The sequence below is a fragment of the Schistocerca cancellata genome, chromosome 1 (assembly GCF_023864275.1).
Source record: "Schistocerca cancellata isolate TAMUIC-IGC-003103 chromosome 1, iqSchCanc2.1, whole genome shotgun sequence".
Taxonomy (NCBI): domain Eukaryota; kingdom Metazoa; phylum Arthropoda; class Insecta; order Orthoptera; family Acrididae; genus Schistocerca; species Schistocerca cancellata.
In genome coordinates, this window is record NC_064626.1 from 867,138,337 (window position 1) to 867,153,890 (window position 15,554).

Here is a 15,554-nt window from a genome sequence, read left to right on the forward strand (position 1 = left end):
CACTTGTAATCACTATCCGCACTCGACCTGCAGTGATATGAGCTGGACAGCCGAAATGGGAAATCCAAGTCATTAAAAAAGTTCTGCTGTTGTTTCCGCTGAGATGTCACTGGCTGGTGGCACGTTAGCCCAACGAATACATCTACCAATAGCCGTAAATACATAGGGATACACCTCTGATGGCGTAAATTGGCCCCAAAATCTACGTATACAGATGAGAAACGGATTGTTATTTCAGGAAATTCTAACACTGGCTTGATTTATGTCTGACAACTGTCCACTGCTGACATAATACACATGTTCTGGACCACTGGCGACAGTCTTTTTTAATGCCAGGCCACAAATTTCTCTGTCCTTAGTTTAATGGTGACTTTTGTGCTGGGAAGGGAAAAATTGTTACGGCGGTCAAATACTGCTTTACATAGAATACCAGACACAAATCATATCGTTGTTTCGAGACATGTCGCACAAAATAAGGGATATGGTATCTATGAACTGCATTTGTGTAAGCTAAAAGACTGTTGAATTCCTTTTTAAATACTCCTGTAGTTGTCTAGCCTGTAGGGGAACTGTGACTCAAGTTTTAAAGATTAGTTGGCCTTGCACTGGATGGATACGTACTCATAAAGAAACAGTGGCTACTGTACCATAATAGGTGCGATACAAAGCATAGGACTAGAGGTAGAGAGAGGCTAATTGAAACGCATTTGGCTGTCAAGAGAATAATGTGTGAATCCTTCAGTGACTACCGTAGCAGGATATTGTCAAACGATCTTTCACTAAACCCAAAGAAATTCTGGTTGTATGTAAAGGCTATTAATGGCACCACAGTGAGTGTCCAGTCACTCACATACGAAGTGAGTAAACGTCGAAATGCTTAACTCCTTTTTCAAATATTCTATTAGGTAGTGAAAACACAGAAGAACTGACCCAGTTTAATACTAGTATCAGTGGAAAGGTGGTGTTGAGAAACAGCTGAAATCATTAAAACTGAACAAAGCTTCAGAGCTCAGCGGAGTCCCTACCAGAGTCTATTCGGAATTTTTGGCTGAATTAGTCCGTAATGTAACTATGATCTATTGTACATCCCTCCATATAAAACTGTGCCCAGTGGTTGCAAGAAAGCATAGGACACACAAATGTACAAGAAGGTTAATGGAAGTGATCCACAAAACTACCGTCCAGTATCCTTGACTACAATTTGTTGTAAAATCTTAGAATACATTCTGAGCCCAAACATAATGACGTATCTCGAGCAGACTGACAACCTCCATGCCAACCAGTATGGATTCCAAAAATATCGCCATATGAAACCGAACTGTAACGTTTCTCACTTGAAATACTTGCTTTGGGCGAAGGCAATCTGGTAGATGCAGAATTTCTTGATTTCCGTAAAGAATCAGACTCAGTACCACAACTATGCTTATTGTCAAAAGTATGATCATGAGGCTATCAAGCGAACTTGTGTCTGCATTGAGGATTTTTGGCTGGGAAGCTGGAGCATGTTATGTCGGATAAATAGTCTTCTTCAGGTGTAGGAGTTCATCAGGAAACTTTGTTGGGGCCCTTGCTGTTCACATTTTATATTAATGACCTTGGGGAATATAATAGTACCCTCTGACTTTTTGCAGATAACGCATGTTTTCTAGAATGTAGTGCTGTCTGAAAGATGCTGCACAAATATTCAGTCAGATCTTGATAAGATTTCAAAGTTGTGCAAAGATTGGCAAATTGCTTTAAATGTTCAGAAGTGTAAAATTGTGCACTTCAGAAAAAGAAAAAACGTGGTATCCTACAACTGTAATATCAATGAGTCACAACTGGAGTCAGAAAGTTCATACAAATACATGGGTGTAACACTCTGTAGGGATATGAAACGGAATGATCGCTTGGGCTCCGTCTTGAGTAAAGCAGGTGAGAGTGAGAGACTTCGGTTTATTAGTAGAATACTGGGGAAGTGCAATCAGTCTACATAGGAGACTACTCACAAATGAATGGTGCGATCGGTCCTAGAATGTCCCTCAAATGTGCGGGACCCGTACGAAACAGGACTAACAGTGGATATTGAACGTATACGAGAAGGACACCAAGAATTGTCACAGGTTTGTTCGAAGCCTTCTTTAAAGTTTCAAGAACTGGCTATAAATGATGACTCTAGGAATGTACTACAATCCCTCATGTACCATTCACATAGGGATCGTTAAGACTAGGTTCGAAAGCTCTTTGAGCGTCTTAAAATAAAACGTAACTGGTTTATGGTCAGTACAGATTTCGCATTATCTGGCTTTTACAGAGGTTGTAGAGAGTTTCAGAGAGAGCATTAGGGAACGATTGACAAGTATATGGGAAAGAAATACGGTAGAAGAAGAATGGGTAGCTTTGAGAGATGAAATAGTGAAGGCAGCAGAGGATCAAGTAAGTAAAGAGAGAAGGGTTTGTAGAAATCCTTGGGTAACAGATGAGATACTGAATTTAATTGGTCAAAGGAGAAAATATAAAAATGCAGTAAATGAAGCAGGCAAAAAGAAATACAAACATCTCAAAAATGAGATCGACAGGAAGTGCAAAATGGTTAAGCAGGGGTGGCTAGAGGACAAATGTAAGGATTTAGAGGCATATATCACTACGGGGTAAGATAGATACTGCCTACAGGAAAATTAGAGAGACATTTGGAGAAAAGAGAACACCTGTATGAACATCAAGAGCTCAGATCGAAAACCAGTTCTAACCAAAGAAGGGAAAGCAGAAAGATGGAAGGAGTATATAGAGGGTCTATACAAGGGTTATGTACTTGAGGGCAATACTATGGAAATGGAAGAGGACGTACATGAAGATGAAATGGGAGATATAGTACTGCATGAAGAGTCTGACTGAGCACTGAAAGACCTAAATCGAAAGAGGCCACCAGGAGTAGACATCATTCCCTTAGAACTACTAATAGCCTTGGGACAGCCAGTCCTGACAAAACTCTACCATCTGGAGAGCGAGGTGTGTGAGACAGGCGAAATACTCTCAGAATTCAAGAAGAATATAATAATTCCAAACCCAAAGAAAGCAACTGTTGGCAGAAGTGAAAATTACCGAACTATCAGTTTAAGTCACGGCCGCAAAATACTAACACGAATTCTTTACAGACGAATAGAAAAACTGGCAAAGCCGATCTCGGTGAAGATCAGTTTGGATTCCTTAGGAATGCTGTTACACGTGATGCAATACTGACCGTACGACTTACCTTAGAAGATAGAGTAATGAAAGGCAAATCTACGTTTCTGGCATCTGTAAACTTAGAGAATGCTTTTGACAATGTTAATTGAAATACTCTCTTTCAAATTCTGAAGGCAGCGGGGGATCAAATACAGGGAGCGAATGGCTATTTACAATTTGTACACAAACCAGATGGCAGTTATAAGTGTCGAGGAGCAAGATAGGGAAGCAATGGTTGAGAAGGGAGTGAGACAGGGTTGTAGCCTATCTCCGATGTTATTCAATCTGTATATTGAGCAAGCAGTAAAGGAAACAAAAGAACAATTTGAAGTAGGAATTAAAATCCATGGAGAAGAAATAAAAACTTTGAGGTTTGCCGACGACATTGTAATCCTGTCAGATATAACAAAGGACCTGGAAGAGCAGTTGAACGGAATGGACAGTGTCTTGAAGGGAGGATATAAGATTAACATCAACAAAATCAAAACGAGGGTAATGGAATGCAGTGGAATTAAGACGGTTTATGCTGAGGGAATTAGATTAGGAAATGAGAAACTTAATGTAGTAGATGAGTTTTGCTATTTGGGAAGCAAAATAACTGATGATGGTCGAAGTAGAGAGGTGATAAAATGTAGACTGGCAATGGCAATGGCAACCAATCTCTGGACTGATGAACACGACAACAACAACTGCTTTTACTTAATCACAGAAGTGCTTTATTCTTTCGGGGACGGACAGCAGCGCTTGGTTGTGTGCGCTTCAATCCGTTTGTGTTTCTGTCTTTTTGCAGGAGGACAAAATCTGGAGGTTTCCAACATTTCTCAAAATTTTGATGGAAAGCTAGGTAGTATGCTGGCTAGCATATACTATTGCTGCTAATGATACATTACAGACTGGATGAGACAAGAGCTTTTTGATAGCTGGTTTTTACCTTTTCAATGACATGTTGCATCTCTCGTGTCCACGGAAGGGGCTGCTGGCCTCTGGCGTTGTGACCTGTCAGTGCTGCTTCCGGTGGTGCCTGTATCTCTGCTGTATCGGCAGTAGAAATGAACAAAAAATCCATTGGGCATGTGACGTTTGTAAAGAACTCTAAGTTCTCTTTGAGTGTACAGATACCAGTAGCAGAGATTGGATGGCCCAAGCATGTTACCTGTTTTTGGCGAAGAACACGTATTGTTTCATTTACTTTGAAAGTGTTCTCTTATCCTGTCGAACACTCACTGAGGTATTTCTCATATAACGGTGTGTCTGGAAAACATCAAAATATCGTCTAGACAGAGGAAATAGAAATTCAGAACGTTATCTACAAAACACTGTCATGGTTGTGAGGCATTTTTATAGCAAATGACATGTGCAGATACTCAACAAGACAAAAATGTGTCATCACTGCGATCTTCTGTCTCAGCAATCTGATTATATATTTTTTTAATAGTTAGTCGGGCTAAAAATTATAGCTCAACCTAATATATTCATGAAAATCTGTTATTCATCTACACATGCATAACTACTCTGCATTTCACATTTAAGAGCCTGGCAGAGCATTCTTGAACACCTTCGGACTTGGAGCTGCAAGCGGAGGGTCATCAACTCGGCTGATATATGAACACAGTAGTCGCATCCTGACGTTGGAAAAACTACAGAATAAACAGTGATTAAAATGACAGAACTCACAAACGAAACTCTCTGGTCTGAAGTGCTGCTGCCTAGACGCAAGCTGCTGACCAACCAGCCAGTTCTACAGTTGTAAATGTCTACTCACACAAAAACAAATGCCTAACGCAAAACAAACGGCGGAAATATACACTATACATTATTTAAAACACGAAACTGTTGCTACTAGAAACACAAATATGCAAGAAATATAAAATTTTTAACTGAATGCACACAGTAAATAAAAGTGCAAGTCGCTTCTTGTTTTAGAATCTCGTTACTGAGGACTGGGTAGCAGTCGGGGTGGTACGTGCCTACAAAGGGCGTCAGTCTCTCAGGACTTCTTCTTCAGTAGATGTAAGGGCAGTGCATATTAGGCTTTCGGGTCTGCGTACGATAGGTCCTTCTTTTATGATTTGGCGCGTTTGTGGAACAGTGCGGCCTGCCGCGCCTACTGCAGGCTGCTGAGGCAGTTTGAGAATGTGCATGGGTACTTGAACTTTGTGGCCTAACTGCAGCCAAAACGTCTGTGGTTCCAGCACACCGGACAATGGTGTTTCCTTCAGGCCCGTGGGCCATCCATTGATTCTCCTTCTATACTCCGCCTGTTGTGGGTCTCCTTGTTTACTGTCAGCACCAGTAACTGCTTGTGAAGTGCATCCATTTGAGATTGTAGACCTCGCAGCTATTCATTAATGTTCGATTGTTGCTCGTGTCAAAGAGCAGCAGTCTGAACCAAGCTGATGTCACTCCTTTCTTCTGTCTTTTGGGGATAATTTAAAGTGCTTCAGGAGTGACATGAACTGCACATTGAATCACCCGACTTCAGGCTGGTTATTAAATGCGTTGCAGTGAGAAATTAATTTTAATGTGTGTACTGACATGTCAACAGCAGATGTTAGAGACATCTTCAGAAACAAGGGCTTGTCTGTAGTGATACTGAAGTTGGATAAGTTTGCAATGGTGTATTTTCACACTTTTATTCATTTTTTTAAATGGAGTTAGTTGTTTTCTTGTGCTTTTAGTGCAAAAGGAACTTAGGTGGTGCAGAATTAATAGATGGTCAGACGTAGGCGAAAGATACAGCGGATTCATATACGTTTGCCTTTACTAGTTTACATGGAATTCAAAGTACATATGGATGTTTTTGTGGACATGTAATGTTAGGGAAGTCGAACAGCTTGAAGAGTTTATAAGTCCTGCTTCACTGTTTTAATGTGCTATGTCAGACAAGACAATTTCCCAAATTTTGGAGGATGGTAACTTTGATATCTCGTTTCTTACCAATCAAACACTAGACATGTCCCAGTAGTTATTGGAAGGTCGAATTAACGATCTATGTAAGAGAGGGCATGGAGCGAATGGTGAGTCATCGTCTGGTCTGGATGTTAGAGGCCGACAGCTCCTTAGTCGCTATTACTGTGGATTCAGCAAATGTTGATACACTGCCATCAACCTAATCCCGCTAGAAGCGGCGATCCAGCAAGCTTTCCTATGTAAACAGCATTGTATAGATATATTCCTTGACATCAGTAAGGTGTATGAGACTATGTCAGGACACAGTATTTTAGGAAGACTCCTCCAATGTGCCTTTCGTGGTGACCTCATCATATTCCCTCTGTTCTTCTTATCTATACGCTTTGTTGGCAGCGAGTTGGTGACATGCTGTCGAATAGTTATGAACACGAGAGTGGAGCTCTGTATGGAAGTGATTTAAGTGATGGCTCTCTTCCGTAGCCAAAAAACAGCGAAATATCTACAGTAAAGAGTCCTGTACAGTGCTCCTTATTTCTGGATAATACTGCAATTTTCTGCTCCTCCTCTACAACTGCAACAGCGACTCGGGAGTTGCAGCTTACTGTGAAGAGGCTGGAGGAGTGCGCTGCAAAGGCAGGTTTTCTTAATTATAGCATTTACCGTTGTATTTTTAATTTGTTTGATTTGCATATGAAAGAAAACATTTTGTATTTTAAAGATTTAGTGAGGTTTTCGGGCTTCCAAACTTTGTTACCACACCTAAGGAACCTGAAGGCTAGGGCCCAAAAAGCACTGAATGTGTTGAATTGACACAGCCACAGTTCTTGCGGAGCACACAAGATATGCCTACTCCAATTTTGTAGGACTTTCGTGACTTCACAGATGGACTCACTGTGGGCGCATGGTATACATATCGGCGAGTCCTTCTTACCTGAAGATCATTGATGCTGTCCACCATGAAGGGATTAGGCTGGCCACGGGTGTTTAGAGGACGAGCCCCATTAGACGGTCTCTGTGCTGAGACTGGGGAACCGCCACACACCGTCCGGCGGCAGCTCCCCATTGTGCATCAAGCATAAAAAATCCTCACTGTTGCCTGTCTAGCTATGGAAAGCGATTTTTTCAATCGTCCACGAATAGCAAGGTCATTCGGGATGCAGTGAAAGATATACTTGAGCCACTTTTCATCGACTCCTACCTTATTTACTGCGGAGACACAGAGTAATTTTAGATGTAGTGCTATGCAGGACTAATTACATAGCTGCATGTGTTTTTCATACACTATTTTATGACTTTTCAAATGAGCATCACAAGTGTATAGCTGTATTCAGGCGTGGGTGTAAACAAGGGGACTCCATTTGTTCCTTTGTTACTTTCCTCGAGATCCAGTTACCTCATATTCGACTCCGAATTATACGGGATCTTGAGGGCAGTGGAGCAGATGAGACGTGTTGTGACTGTAATTTCCTCGGCTGTTCCGAAACTTCAAATGGTTCAAATGGCTCTGAGCACTATGGGACTTAACATCTCAGGTCATCAGTCTCCTAGAACTTAGAACTACTTAAACCTAACTATCTTAAGGATATCACACACATCCATGACCGAGGCAGGATTCGAACCTGCGACCGTAGCGGTCGCGCAGTTCCAGACTGAAGCGCCTAGAACCGCTCGGCCTCCAGGGGCCGGCGTTCCGAAACTCTGGGTGTCCTTCACTCTCTACAATACAGCACATACAGCAATCCAGGATATCCAGGACGCCTTCTCCAGCTACGAAGGTTGGGGTAGGAGATGTCTTTCCTCTCTTCTGGGTGTCAGTGCACGTAGGTAGTAAGATAAATAAATGGCGGATATAGCAGCCAAGGAAGCGTGTGGTGATTCTCAGATAGATCAGTGTGGCCACCCCCACACGCTGCCATATTACTGTTGAGTTACAGAATTATGTGTCAATGGGAAGAAGAGTAGCTGTAATTTACAAAAAATAAGCTGCGCCTAATAATGTCAACTACGCTGTCGTGTCGTACCCCGTTCCAGCCATACAGGCGGGATGAGGTCTCTCCCACAAGTCTTCGCACAGGACACAGGCCTATGATGCATGGCTTCCTGCTCCGGCGAGAGGACTCTCCTTTGTGTGGTGCTTGTGGCAAACAGGTCACGGTGCGCTAGATACTCATAGACTGTGCTCAGACAAGAGGGCAGCAGATTATTTGGTGACGTGTTTTGCGCTCTATTTTAACTGACAATTGAACAAAGGTGGTTGTGAAATGTATGGCTAGACCGTCCATGTGTTTTGTCAAGTATCAGCTAGTCACAATTTCCTGTGTAATTACTTCAGATTTTCTCTTATGTTACTTGTTTCTTATTCGCCAACAGACCATATGCTCATTTTTACACTATCTTAGATGATGCGAACTGGTGTGATTGTCTAGCTGGCAGTGAGGGAGGCTGCGAGAGAGTCTGTGTGTTTGTGTAAGACTTGTTCTTTTTCATTTTATACCACTTTGATCACATTCGTCCCTCCTAATTTTGTACAGGTGGTGATAACCTAGCCATTGAGCACAAAACTCACACATACAGACGATTGACAGGACGATGTTCTATGATCACTCCGACTGAAAGTTTTAAGTTTTGATGGGAGGATTAGCGTTTTGAAGGGTCTGTTGATGTTATATGGAATTTTACGCTATTGTGGAGTGCATATCAATTTAATTTTGCACTGGAATATTTTTTACTCTTTCAACTCGGAAACTAAGGACTGAACTTGTTGTTAGAAGTTATGTGTGAAAGTCTGTGTTGAATACTGAAGTTTTGCCGCCAGATTAATCTTTCTTCATTTGATATTCTGAAACATTGATTTGGAACCAATACATACTCTAGTCTACAGGAAATGTGCAAAAATATGAAAACACTTAAAACACAGTACTTTGTTATGTATAATACGGTGTAGGAAAACCGTTGGCATTGGAAACAGCTTCTGATAGTCTTGGAATGTGTAAGTACATATTCTGCATGCTTTTCAAAGGAATCTTTTACGATTGTTCCTGAGAAATAGTGGCACTTCCGGTAAACTCACAGCATCAGTTCTGGGTGACGCGAGCTGTGTGTACACGACCCCTGTATTCTTGGAACACAGCATCACCACTGGGGAACAAAGACTGCATCGAGGGATCGACCAATTCAGCCAAAATTCCCACATGATCCTTGACGGTGCATTGACCTTGCAGAGTAATTACGGGGGATCACGCAGCATCACAATATGGCTGCTAAAGTCATCACCGCACCCGCACCAAGTTACAGGGAACGGTGTAAAACAAGACTCATCTGACCAAATGATTTTCTTGCGTTGTTCAAAAGTCAAAGTTTTATGGCTTCAGTTCCTCCACATGACCATCAACAATTTTCCCACGTTTGTTTTCATTGGACTCTTACATAATGCACTCTCAATTACACATATCAGACCATGACCGATGCTTACAACCTGCTGAGGACATTGCACAGGTGACGTTAGTGGAAAAGTACAGTGGCACAACCTGCAGGCTAGCGTCTTTGAACATGAAATGCTAAATATGTTATTTAAAAAAAAGTGCTTATAAATTATGGTGCGTCTTACAATCCGTAGCTCCTTCTAGTCCTTAAACTACGGCATACACTTTTAGTTCTGCAGCACATTTTTAAACAGAATTCTATACATTTCTACCATCATTTAGCCTTCCCTTCTTTGCCTAGTACTGGATTGCTATGTGACCTCTTGATATCCCTACAGCTCCCGTTTTGCCCAAATATTTCTTTAATTTTCCTGTGAGAGAAATCTACCTTCCCCATCCCTGTGAATACTTTTATGCGTACTTCCCCCAGTTATATATAATTCTATATCCTCGCATTTGTCCCCTAGCCATTCCTTCTCGGCCATTTTGCGTTGTCAGTCAGTCTCATTTTTTAGATGTCTACATTTTCCTTTTGCCAGCTTTAATTGCTATATATTGATATTTTCGCCATTCATCAATACTAATATTATCTGTGTTATCCAAGGATTTCTCTTCTGTCTTCTGTTCTTATCTCCCAGTTGTTCATTTTCATCATTCACTATTACAGCTATTGAAGCTACTCATTTGACATCTATTGTGTACCTTTCTCCTGTTATAGGGAATATTCTATCTAATAGTCTGTCAATATTCTACCTAATATTGTTCTTCATTTGGCACTCACAGCCTCAAGTGTTTTCAATTTATAAAGGGGCCCCATCTCTTTATGTCCTTCCTTTTTGTAATATGTTTTAGTTGTCGCTCCGTTGGTTCTTGGTAGAATATTTTATTCGTTATGTTTGAAAAGACATGGGACACTGGTGTAACATTCTATAATATGTATTAGTTAACAAACTGGTTGTCAGTTATTGCGCCTTCATTAGGTATAAAGATAAAGATGTATGCCTGTGACCGTAGCGTTGGGCGGTTGAAGGTCACCCGCCAGCAGCGGTGGATGTGGGGACAGAGATGCCAAAATTTTGAGATGTTAATATGAGCGGAAGATCTGGACGTGTGTCCTTCAGAAAAAGGAAACTTGTTAAAATAGGTGTAAAGAATTTTTATATATATTATGACTTTTGAACACTATTAAGGTAAATACATTGTTTGTTCTCTATCAAAATCTTTCATTTGCTAACTATATGCCCGTCAGTAGTTAGTGCCTTCAGCAGTTAGAATCTTTCATTTAGCTGGCAGCACTGGCGCTCGCTGTATTGCAGTAGTTCGAGTAACGAAGAATTTTCTGAGGTAAGTGATTCATGAAGGGTATAGGTTATTGTTAGTCAGGGCTATTCTTTTGTAGGGATTATCATGAGTCAGATTACGTTGCGCTAAAATATTATGTGTCAGTTTAGAAATGATCAGAATAAGTAAAGAGAAAACTGTCTGAGTACGTTCAGTTTTACTCAGCTGTTTCAGTATCAAATAACGTAGAAGTTTACCAGCACTGTCTTTCTTTACATTCAAAGGGGAAGTTTCAAATCTTAATACAGGGTACACTCGTAGGTACACCTCCTTCCAGAATAGCGGATCTCCAGTTGGCGAAGCCCCAAATCTGTTTGTTAACAGCATGAATTCAGACATGTCCAAAGAAATAATCAAAGATTCCCAAAGACACACAAAGAAAAGAACAGTACATCAGAAAAGCATAAATATTAAATACAAGCAGTAAATGACCAGTACTAGCAAAGCAAAAGATAAAAATTTCAGCAGCCAAGACCCCACATTACCTCATATAGTAACTGACAACAAAAATTTTTCATAGTTCAGCATGAACTTTCCTAAGTAAGTAAATTAAGCAAAATTACTAAAAGCATTATTTTCAATGAACTTATCACCTTAGAGATGTGTAAAGTCGGGTACAACGTCGACTGTCAAGTTTCACACTCAACCCCAACAAGAGTCAGCGGGTTGGTTTCAAACACTGCTAACACGACAATATCTCCCAACTGCTAATCATAAGAGTGGAACTAACAATCAAAATTTTATGTATCACTTCAGTTACAATGGCACTTGTCATGACCGGTCATGACAACACACAAGAGTTCCAATAGTGGACTGCACTAAAACATTCAGATCACCATTTGATGACAGACATACTGCATAATGACACTAATAATCTATAGCTCAGACACTATTCCAGTTCTCTAGCGATGAAACTCTCATACATGCTGGGGCTAGACTAAAATATGGAAATACGGCATGAAATGCATCTCTGAACAAAAAATAACATTTTTAACATTTTTCTTATTAGACTTCCGAGCCATACAAAAAACAAATTCGTAGTTTATAAAACTGAACTGACATTTAAAATCCCTGAAAACTGTCATTTGAACTTTCTTCTTCGTCTTCGTCGTCATCGTTGTCCTCTTCATATACACGAGGGTCTTCACTGCCATCGAGACCGTTACTTATGTGGCACTTCTTGAAATGTCTAACAATAATGTCTTCTCTCACTAGACCACGCCTGTTTTATCCACTGACACATTTATTTAATTGTAGGTCTTTGTAAAGTTCCCTTCAGCGTAAATCGATGTTGTGATTCATCCATCATCCATTTGTGCTGTTCCTCTCTTATACATTCTTGAAATGGTTTACTTATCGAAACATTACGAGTTAGAAATTGTGAAGTAAGTCCTCTGGGAATAATTTATTTTTCCATCTCAGTTTCTCTTTCACATATTTTTTCAAATTACTACTAAATTGATCTAGCATAAGAAGAGAACTCTTCTCCAATAAAGCACCTTTGCTTCTCTCCCACACTCTGTTAACTCACAATTTCTTACCAGCCTCGTCCCTTCACCCCTACGGCCAGCACAACATGAAAGGACAACGGTGTAGTGCATTTTCTCATGTACACTTGTTTTTAATGTTACAGTATTAGCACCGTTCAGGGCAACAGTTCTGTTATTCGGCACATCAAATATCAGAGGAGTTTCGTCTGTATTCGCTATTTGGCTTGATTACACTCAGGTTTTCTTTCGATTTTGAATAATAAAGCCTGGAAAGATAACATTCTCTCTCCATACTCTTGTTGCATTTTCAGCGATAGTTTGGTTTTGGTTCTCACGCTAAGTCCATGACTCTTCATAAACCTGTAGCACCAAACGACTCCACCCGTCAAGTCTAAAGTTCCACTGTAGCCCTAGCTTACGAGGGTGCATTTCAATCGCTTTTGTATTAATTCCAATGCATTTTGACGGTGTCCTTGAATTCTTTTCCATACGTCATCATCTAGTTTTTACCATTCTCCATTCAGTCTGCTACTTGCACATTTAGTCTTCCTCATTTTCTCAGTTCTTCCTTACTAACTCACCAAACGCGAATGGTTTCTTTCTGTTGGGGAGGACCGAAATGCCGCTCAGGTTGCTCTGTTTCCATGTTTTTCTGCATATGTTATTACTTTCAATTTATAGCTCGCATCATATGGACACCTTTTATTTTTTTCCATTACAAAACTAGCTACTAACAAAAATATTGTACTGATACCTATAACACAAATCACTTTCATTTCAAGTTCACTAGCGCCACAGACTACAATGACGCATCATAGGCTAGACAGTGTTCAGGGTTTGTGATGGCATGAAGCACACAGTGTTAACAAGCTTACGCGGAACTTACTTTCGTAGCGTCGGTGCACTGCTGCTGCCAGTTCAATTCATTGGCGTCAGATAGAGATGGTTTCCAGCGTCATCGAACATATGGCCATTTTTAAGACTGTCTGGAAATTTTGAATCAAACACTCGATAGTTTCATATTAATTTAGAGTATAAGACGAATCTGAATTTTAGAGGCAATTTGTCGAAAAATAAAGAGCATCTCATGGTCTGTAAAATACGTTATACCTACATAAATATGTCTACTCATACAGTATTTCAAAGTCGTGTAATCACCTGTAGAAAGAACAATTTTTCAATTTTGTCTTAGTTCTGTAAAACTAGTATTTGAAATGTGCTGCTATGTAATATACCTATGTATTCTTAGCAGAACAAATATTAACATAAATCTGAGAAATAGTATAGACTGATCAAGCACCTGAAGTTGAGCCCCAGGGCTCGAAATGCTTCTTGCACTGAAATAAAAATCATGATTTGAGGCTGAAGGCGGTTTGTTTTTTGTTGTACGCAAGAAAAACAGTCACGACGCATCGCTGAGACAGCGGATAACTTTAAGATATGCAGAAGGATCGACGAAATTCCCTCAGAATTACTAGGATCTTTGCGATAATCATCCATCGCTAAACCACTCAGTAAACAAGATACTCCTTAGATGACCCAAAGAATTATTGAAAATATCGATTGCAAAAAGAAAAACTTGGATTTGTAGCATTTGTGGTTCTAGAAAAATCTTTTGATAATGTTGACTGGAATAGAGTCTCAGAAATTCTGAAGTTAGCAAGTATAAAATACAGATAGCGAAAGTTTATCTAACACTTGAAGTAAACCAGACTTCATATCTTAGAGTTGACGGATATCAGAAGCAAGCACCAGTGTGAAGGGAGCGAGAGAGGTCTGTAGCCTCTCCCTATGTTACTCAATATATGCAATGAGAAAAGAGTAAAGGTAATAAATGAAAGAGTTGCAGATGGAACTGAAATACAAGTGAAAGAAATAAAACTTGGAGGTTTATCGATGACATTGTAACTTTGTCGGAGAGAGAGTAAAAGATTTGGAAGTTCAGTCGAACTGTAAGGACAGTGTATTAAAAGAGGTTAAAAAGTCAACAATAGCAACTCAAGAGGAACCTAATGTAGTCGATTAACTTAGGCGATTCTGAGGGAATTAAAGTAGGAACCGAAACACTGAGAGCAGTAAACGTATTTTGCCAGTTGTGGAGCAAAAGAACAGATGATGGCGGGAGTTAAGAGGATATAAAATGCAGATTGGCCATAGAAAGAAAAACGTTTGGCAATAGAAAGAAAAAAAGTATCTTAAAAAGAGATATATGATCATACATTGTACGCTTTCACGGCCGGTATTGTCTTCGCCTAAAACTTCCGGGCTCATAAGCCGTGGTCGATGTATAAAACTCTCCCCTGACGTTTCGTCTCCGACTGCGGGAGACATCATCCGAGATGAAGCACTTCGCCACTTTACGTCAGAGGATGTCTCCCGCAGTCGGAGACGAAACGTCAGGGGATAGTTTTATACATCGACCACGGCCTTTCAGCTAGGAAGTTCTAAGTGGAAATGATATATATTTTAACATCCAACACGAATTTCAGTGCTGGGATATCTTCTCTGAGAGTATTTGTCTGAAGTGTAACGTTATTCGGAAAGTGAAACGTAGACCATATAAAGCACAGACGAAGAGCGAGAGAAGGTTCTGAAATATTGTGCTACAGAAGAATGATGAGGATGGTTCAGATAATTACTGAAGAGCTATAGTCGTAATGAAGACGAACGAACTTATAGCTCAGCGTGTCTAAAAGTGGAAATAGATAGCAATGTGACATGCTGAGGGTAGAGAGAGACCAAATCTTGAAAACGGAAAGCAGGTCGAAGTAGATGAAATTTGCAAGAGTTATGTAGAGATGAAGATATTAGCACGAAGCAAACTAGTGTGGCGAGCTGCATCACACCAATCTTCGCACGTAAGTTACCACACAACAGCATTATGGAAGGAGCAAATATCGCTTACTGCACTGGACATGAAGGCCTTTCGAGCCTCCCCCTGATTTCTCACAAGTAGCAATAGCCAGATCACCTAAGATGCAGCTCCACGTCGTGACATACGTTGTCGAAATCTAACTCGATTGTTTCAGGTCGCCACAAATATGTTTTGCGGTGATATTTGTAAAACCGATTCCAAAAAGGCAGGGAACGATATAGTGATTAAATACTTACTGACAGGATGTACTCCATCACGTGAAAACTTATCTCGGGGATCGCTGCTATCGCGATCCACTATCGCCGCGACATC